This window comes from Triticum dicoccoides, chromosome 2A (assembly GCF_002162155.2).
Source record: "Triticum dicoccoides isolate Atlit2015 ecotype Zavitan chromosome 2A, WEW_v2.0, whole genome shotgun sequence".
Lineage (NCBI taxonomy): Eukaryota > Viridiplantae > Streptophyta > Magnoliopsida > Poales > Poaceae > Triticum > Triticum dicoccoides.
This window is the reverse complement of record NC_041382.1, coordinates 219,167,453-219,176,582: the sequence shown is the minus strand read 5'-3', so window position 1 is coordinate 219,176,582 and position 9,130 is coordinate 219,167,453.

Sequence of the window (9,130 nt, the reverse complement as noted above, 5' to 3'; positions counted from 1 at the left end):
GGGGCACAGACTGGAGGGGTGCTCCTGTAATGGACCCAGGTCGCGAAACCTTTGAATGACTAGGATAGGAACACTCGCGAGGGCGCTCGGCTGTCCCCCTCCCTCGCGAGGCCTTGCATAAGAGAAATCGAGGCAGGAGAGCGAAAGGGCGAAGAACCACAAGCCAAAGATGGTAACAACTTCAATAAAACTTCGAAAGAGAAGGAACAAGCCAACTGCGGATAGCAAATGAAAAGCCGCGTCCGGCACCTAATCTAGTCTTCGACGTCTTCTCACCAGCGCGGAGCTAAGTGCTGCTACTGGGCGTGAGAGGGAGCCCCAGGGCCTGAGGTCGGCGCTCCTGAGACTCCGGGGCATGTACATCCCCAACTCATTATTACATGAGAGTGTCACGGGCTGCGAGCTTCACAGGCGTTGGCCTTCTTCACAGGCTCCGGGCCTTTTCCAAAACGCGACAGCTTCACAGGCATTCGCCTTCTTCACAGGCTCTAGGCCTTTTCCAAAATGCGACAGCTTCACAGGCATTCGCCTTCTTCACAGGCTCCGGGCCTTTTCCAAAACGCGACAGCATCACAGGCATTCGCCTTCTTCACAGGCTCTGGGCCTTTTCCAAAATGCGACAGCTTCACAGGCATTCGCCTTCTTCACAGGCTCCGGGCCTTTTCCAAAACGCGACAGCTTCACAGGCATTCACCTTCTTCACAGGCTCCGAGCCTTTTCCAAAATGCGACAGCTTCACAGGCATTCTCCTTCTTCACAGGCTCCGGGCCTTTTCCAAAACGCGATAGCTTCACAGGCATTTGCCTTCTTCACAGGCTCCGGGCCTTTCTAGGGGTAGAACCTCCGGAGGTGCTGGATGTTCCATGCTTCTGGACTGGCACTCCCTCCTAAGTCTCCAAGCGCGCGGAGCCGGGCCTGGAAACATGAACAACTTTGAATGGGCCCTCCCACATGTGAGAGAGCTTGTGCAGCCCCTCCCTAGGGAGAACCCGCCTGAGCACGAGGTCTCCTACCTCGAGAGTTCTGGGGCAGATGTTGCGGCAGTGATATCGCCGCAGTGCTTGTTGGTACCTCGCCGCTCGTAGCGCGGCTTCTCAGTGACGTTCCTCCCCCAGCACGAGGTCCATCCCCCGCATGGCGTCCTGCTGCGCCTCATCGAATGCCAGGACCCGTGTGGAGCGACGCCTGACCTCGTGGGGGAGGACCTCTTCGGCTCCGTAGACCAGGAAGAACGGGGTCTCTCCAGTCGGCTTGGTCGTGATTGTGCGGATGGACCACAACACGGACTGAAGCTCGTCGTACCAACCTCTGCCACAGGCCTCCGGCTTCTTCTTGAACGTCCTGGTCTTGAGGCCCCTTAGGACCTCCGCGTTGGCTCGCTCGACCTGGCCGTTGCTTAGGGGGTGCGCCACCGAAGCGTAGCATATCTGCGTCCCAAGGTTAGCACAGTATGTTTTGAATAGGTTACTGGTGAACTACGAACCGTTGTCCGTGATGATGCGGTTCGGCACCCCGAACCGGCTCACGATGTCCTTGATGAACTTGACCGCGGAACCCGCGGGAATGGTGCGGACAGCCTCTACTTCAGCCCACTTGGTGAACTTGTCCACGGCGACGTAGAGGTAGCGGTAGCCCCCTGGCGCCCGAGGAAACGGGCCCAAGATGTCCAGCCCCCAGACTGCGAATGGCCATGTAAGGGGTATAGTCTGCAGGCATCCTGGTGGCTGATGGATCTGCTTGGCGTGGAACTGGCAGGCCTCACAAGCTTTCACTAGTTCGATGGCGTCATTGAGCGCGGTGGGCCAAGAAAACCCACTGCGGAACGCCTTGCCGATGAGGGTCCGTGATGATGAATGATGTCCACAGTCGCCACCGTGTATATCTTCCAGCTGTTCCTTCCACTACTAGGAAAAGGCCTACTAATGGTGCACCTAATTTGGCCATTAATGGCGCATTAGTGGTGCGCCATTAGTGCCACGCCATTCGTATATTTTACTAATGGCGCACCACTGGTGCGCCATTAGTATCTGGTATACTAATGGCGCACCTCAGATGCGCCATTAGTATATACAACAGTGCGCCATTAGTATGCCTCCCAGGGGGCCATGTATACCCAGGTGCTTTGGCATACTAATGGCGCACAACAACAGGATGCGCCATTAGTAACTTCGGCATACTAATGGCGCACTGTTTAATGATGCGCCATTAGTATCCTTTGGCATACTAATGGCGCACTATGATGTGATGCGCCATTAGTATGAATATTAGGTTTTTTTTATTTTTTTTATTTTCTGTTTTTTGCACAGGTTACAAAATGTATAATTGGACAAAATATAGACAGCACACATCAACAACATATTCATCGAATACAATAGAAGATTAGTCTCTGAATACAATTCATCATTTTAGTCTCCGAATACAATTCATCATATTAGTCTCCGAATTGAAAAGACCGAACAAAGATAGAACATTATATTACAAGTCTCGAGACCGCGAGTTTGTCTTCACTTTACAAGTCGATATCGATCATCTAAACTACCATCATATAGAAGAGAGTTGCGGTCATCATGATGAAACTCGTCTTCATCCGGTTCCTACAACGCTCCCTCCCCTCTCCCGCTAGATAGCGGGCGTATCTAGATTCGGCCTCGGCCCTAGTGGCGTACCCTTTGTAACTGTTACCGCTGAATTGGTGAACCTATCTCCGACACTCCTCCCAGTCGTCGTAGACTCCGGGAACCTTACCCTTGTACACGACATACCACGGCATCACTATGCAGTAGCCAAACGAAACGTTAGTACCAATTCACAGACAATACATAAGCAATATATAAGTATGCAACAGAACGATCGGAAGAGAAAAGCAATACATTAATAGCATCGATTATCTAAGTTGAACAACTCTCGAAACCAAAGAGACATACTGCAAGTTCATTAAAGTTTAATTACAACATGAGCCAATCGATGTTTCAGAACTAGACACAGCATCACTGCTTTCGACTCGACTCAAGGGACCGGAGCGTGGATGAAGCCGCCGTCTATCATGGGAGTCATGAAACAACGGGCGTTGTCAGCCTGCATTTGTAGGATTGTGTCGATGTCACTGTTGGACGGTTGATTTCTGAGGTAGAACTGCCCCGAGGTACGAAGGACATCTTGATGGATGATTTCTGCAAACTCCGACTGGATGCGAAAGAATTCTTGTCTGATGTCCGCGTCCTGGATTGCCGACACGCTCGCGGCCCAATCTTTGAGTCTACTCGGTAGCAGAAGTTGATGATGGTCCCGTACGATCGCCCGCATGTGATGGATGGCGTAGTAGGCACCCTTCTGACCGCCAGGCGGCTGCTTGACGCAGCAGAACATCATATTGTGGGAGAACACGTGCTTGCCGTACTTACGAATAGGCCTGGTGAAGGTGCCTCCAGATTTGACGTAGCCGAGGAGAACATCATCAAGAACCTTCTTGACGTTTGTGTAGTCTACGTTCGACTGACGTTCCGGGTCGGAATACGTGGCCATGGAATATTTGGGGCTTAGGAGGATGAGCGTGCAATGTGTGTCACTGCAGAAAACACGGAATGTTAAAATAAAAACGATCGAAATCTAAGAATTCATATGTTATGGGGCGATTGAGGGGAGGACTTACTCGGGAAAGTAAGGCACGAGGAAGTTATCCTTATCTTGGTTTGCCAGAATGATGCCTTCGAGGTAAGAACTCGCGACTTGCCGGTCCTTAGCGCTGCCCAAGATCTTGGCACGCATGTAGAAGGGGTCGACTATCACGATGTCCGGGGTCTTGTCGCGAATGATCCGCATCTCCATACTCAGCGAAAATAGCCGAACGAAGGTGTAGTGCAGCGGATGAAGGTTCAACATAGCGTGGATGTCATCAAACCGCAGGACGATCGTACCCCTGATGGAGTTATCCACAAAGCCCTTTCCCTCTGGCACCTTGGCCGCGAAAACCGGGTATGCCACATCCTTCTCTCCGAGACGCCGCTTCTCCAAAGAAAGAACACTGTCATGCAGACTCCGCATAGCACCGGTTGCAGCATCGAGCATATTTTTCGGTAGCATCGGCCTACCCGCCACATGCACCCTCCTCGAGATATCCTCAGGTGAAGGTGGCTCGTCCTGAGCACGGATCATACTCGGTGCCGGCTGGCCCGCACCCTTGTTAGTCTTTCTTTTGCGTGCCTTCTTCTTCTCCTGTAATGGGACCGAGTTCTGCTCACAGACCGCCTTCTTGAGTGTGTTGGGGCTGATCATATTTCGCACCTCGCCTATCTGAGGCTCGGTGAAGTCGGCAGCTGGAGGCGTCTCCTGAGAGCTGAACTGCAGACGACGCCTGTTGCAACTTGGCTTCTCCGCGGTACCAGCTAGATCGCGCACGTCTTTTGTTGGGTTGGGTTCTTGAGAAGGAGGCTCCATGAAGTCGCCACCGTACCCATGATCGGCAAAGTACTGATCGACGTTGGCAAATGTATCGTCGTCGTCGTCGTTCTGATCATGTGCCATATGCATGTTTGGATCCAGTGGCATAGGGATGTCCGGCACCGTTGCGGCGGTCTTGCCATGGGGCCGACTTGGCGCCGGCATGACTGGCGGTGTTGTCTTTGGGGTGGTGTCCCCCGCCCCCAAACGAATCTGGCTCTTTGGCCAAAGCAGGGGCCAGCTCAGGCAGGCGCTGAGGGTCATCACGTCATCATCGTCGGCCCCGACGGGTCGAACCGGAGGTAACAACTCATCGCAGCCTGGCAGCACCCGAACCAGTTGAACCCTAAACAAGTTGGGTGGCATCTGGGTACCGTGGAACAAGGGGTTGCCCGGTTGAACGATTTTGCCCTTGGCGACATCGACCAACTCGTTGTTCACGAAGTACAGGAGAGTGCACGGAACGTCGGCGGCGCCCTGTGGAAACATGTAGGGCGTCAGGGATGCCCAGTCAATGGCAAGGAGATGAAGTCCTCGGCCGAGAGAGGCTTAATTAGTTACCGTGATGATGGCGTCGAGCTCGGCTAATGTCGAGGCACCGCCAACGGCGGGCGTGTAGTTGACGGAGGGGCCGCTTGCTGCAGAGGTGCTGGCCGACGTACACCCGGGTGCATTAAGCTCCCATGCCGGCGTCGGAGACACCAATGCCGCCTCCGCCGGAGACACCAATGGCCCCGCCATCGCGTTCTGCAAGTTGCTGGCCGTGAAGCTAGGAATCGGGGGCGGCCCCTATTGGCCGCCCGCAATCCACGCACTAATCCCCTAGATCAAGGTAGGCACAATGGCGGTGATCGTCGCTCCGAGTTGTTGTTGCACTTGCTCTTGGACAATCTCCGGAATCCGCGCCACCTGTGCCCTGAGTTCTTAAACCTCGCGCGCCTAGCTTTCCGAGCTGGTCTTTTTCTCCTTTCGCCCACCAGTGTTATAGTATGACGACCATTTTGTCGACAAGCCTTTGCCGGCCACACGACCAGCTGACGTCGGCTTACTGAGCTTATCCTTGTTCTTCATTACATTCAACGCCCTATTTAGAGTGGTGTCCCAAGGGTTGCTCTTAGTCGACCCCGCGCTACTGCTTTCAGTCGCCTGCGGAAGGAATGTGAACCATTTAGAAATTTGGCTTCATTAATTAGAATTCAACCATATGGAGCTAATTACGTGGGGGTGTATTCCTTACCAGAACAAGCTCAAGCACCCTGGTCTTCGGATCCGTGGTAAGCTCCTTTGTTTTCGGGTCCTTCTTGTACCGGGCCCTAACAAAGTTGCTGGTCTACTTGTCACCGTATTTATCGAAGAGGGGCGGTAGGCCTTGCTCGGCACGGTCCGCCTCCTCCTTGTCCCATATAGGCTCCGCCACTCTGTAACCACCGGGACCGAGTGTGTGTTCCCCTAAGTTCAGCTCCCGCATTTCTTTCCCCCACTTACTTGATTCGGAGTTTGCGGTGCTCGAGCAATTGATCTTGAAGTCGTTGTAGTCATCTTCGGTGATCGAAGGATTTTTCTCCTTGATCTTCTCATAACTCTCACCTTTCTCGATCATTCTCTTCACATTGCTTTTCCAAGTAGACAGGGCCTTGCTCATCTTCGTGAGGGCAGCATCGTTCACTTTATTCCCTTTGAGGCTTGTGTTTTCAAATTCAGCGGGGAACTTGTATCGTTCGTGCAGCTTCGTGAAGAGGAGGTTGCGCAAATTCCCTCGGTCAGGATGCCTCAGGTTCTCGGTGTTGATCGAGACGGTGCTCCAGAGAATGCACCCGAGCTGAAGCGAGTACCCCTTGACTATTCGTTCAGGCGCCGTTGGATTCCCGTCGGAGTCCACTTCAGTAACTTCCTCCTTGAGGGTGCGGAGTACGGTCAGGTGCCGGTCCTTCCGTTGCCTCTTCGGTTGGCTGCCATCTGTGCGTGCGCCGCCATCATTAGTGGTGGCATCCTCGGTGGCACCATCAGTGGTGGCATCAGTGGGGTCATCCTCGGCGGTACCATCAGTGGTCTCAGGATCGGTGGGGAAGGCGGCGTCCTCATACAAGTGAGGTTGTTCCTCCATCTCCTGGGACAGCTCCCAGAATTTCTTGCCGCCCGAACCCCCGGCCTCATCATTGTTGGCCATGTTTCTCTATAAATACGAACAAAGTTTGGTCAAAAAGTTGGTTATTGTCAAGGAACAAGATCATGGTCTCATCATTTAGGGTTTGTCGACATCGAGGCATCCTAAAAGCTAAGCTTTTATCATTGAGGGTTTTTCGACGCCGAGGCACCCTAAAAGCCTAAGCTTTCATCATTTCGGTTTTTATCGACACCGAGGCACCCTAAAAGCCAAGGTTTTATAATTTAGGGTTTGTCGACGCTGAGGCACCCTGAATGCTAAGTTAAGTTTTCATCATTTCGGGTTTATCGATGCCGAGGCACCCTAGGTTGACTAATATATATGGGTATCTTCTAATAATATACCCTATCAAGGAAAGGGAAGGAGAATTCTAAGTTGGGCCTAATCACTTGGCTCTATTGCCACCTATGGTTTAATGCAGCAAGAATAAAGGGGCAGTTGATCCTACTCAATTAAGTACTAAGATACCCCGGCCCATGCATTAGTCGCAAGTACCCCATATGTCCTATTTTTAGCAAAGTCATGCTAAAATTCACGGAAAATTTCAACATGACCTTTGCTGAAAATAGGACATATGGAGTACCCGAATTTGCCGGAACGGAAGTTAATCGACATTCCGGCAAACTCAAGGGCCTCTCGAGGTACAGCAGCAGCATCACAAGTTGACAAAATTCCCAAGTAGTACAGCAGCAACATCACAAGTAGTACCAATGAACATATAGTCCAGCAGATTTTGAATTTCGATAAATGACAACAAGTTAACTCATTCTGAACATACAGTACCAGTGAACATATAGTCCAGAACATATAGTCCAGCAGCAGCATCTATTTACGAACTTGATTTACCGGTCTTGAAAATAGAGATACTTGTATGCCAAAACATATGCTTAAGAATTTACATTTCCACTCAATAAAAGGTTCAGAATGCTGAGTAAGTGGAAACAACACCTGGGAAGAAAAGGTAGCGTACATATACCAATAAATGCAATTTGTAACAAATTGTTGTACAACAATATATCCTCTAGCCATGAAAGCCTACCCTGATTCTCCTTTCTTCCACTTGCCGAAGACAAGTTGGCTGTAGAGGATGGTCCAACTCAGATCAGCCTACAGAAGTGCATTGTATAATTCTGTTTAGTTCCAAGCAGTAGTTCAGGAAGTGGAAATTGCAGAAGTTTGAGAAAGCACTAATTGTACTCCAAAATTCAACCAAACAAATTAACTGAAACTTAACAGCAGCAGCAAGTGCTACACTATTGTTGTCCTACACTAAACTAATACAACCAAACAAATTAATTGAAGAAAAACTACTGAAACTATACAAGCACTACAGTCAGATTAGTTGTTAGGGTACTGTCATTTATAGGACCATTTAACATTGGCTAGGCATTTCTTGGCTGCAACAATCATTGAGTTTGAAATAGGTAGAATAGAATGTATTTTTCTCACTTGGTAAAGTAATCAGTTACATCAACTTCAATATTTTGTGTCTCTGAATATTTGCATAAATTCCTACCATCATCCATGAGCAGCACCACATAGCAGTTTATGTCCCAATATATGGGATTTTTTTAGAGGACAATATATGGGATTTTAAAAGTGAACACAGCTTATGTCCCAAGGATATTATTTGTTTTCAAGTCATGACTGTTTTGATTCTATAGTACATATTAATGGTTGCATAGTTGCGATGTGAAAGTGAGATCGCCATGGCCACAATAAATTACGCTGCTACTTTTCTTGTGGCTATGCTACAACTGATCTTGTGAGTCAGTCAATACCTTTTCGTGCAGGTAAATCTAGCCCATCGAAGGTGGTGCTAAGAAGTCTTTGCAAGTCCGGCTGAAAGCTGCCCCCAATAAATCTTAACACTACAAGCAGTTTTACTAAGATGCTAGAAAACTCACGCCAAACTTGTGCAAATTGATGAGAACAACTAAAGAAGCAAAATTGCAGCATGAAGATGCCAAACAAACTAAATCGGAAACTCATCAGCTTTGGACACCGCGTTTTGGACGTTACTTTGGTCAAACATTTTAACTAACTCAATGTTGCAGTGATCAAAGTGGCATAATTTGCCAATTTACAGCACTACTTTTGCCACTTGTTACAAGTTTATGGACCTGACAAGTTTGTGATAATGCTAAGGGATTTAACAGTGGTATATATGCGCTGAACGTATCAGCTGGGAGGCCTTCTCTTGTATATATGTTCTAGTGTCACAATGAAGGTGGGATGGCTAGTAATAGCACTAGTTCGATTCAACCCAAATGGATTGGGCTTAATTGACTTGACAGATTACCACAGAGACAAAATCTACGAGTAAACTAACATCCTAAACATTCTAGGCAGCCCAATCACAAACTAAAAGAAAAATAGGGGGAAGCTCACCGGGGCACCGGGGTGTCGGGGCGGCTAGGGCGTCGGGATGGCGGGGTGCCTGGTTGTCGAGGCGGCGGGGCGCCGGGCCGGCGGGGCGCCGAGCGTGTCGAGGCGGCGGCGGCTCGGGCGGGGTGGGGGTGGTGGACC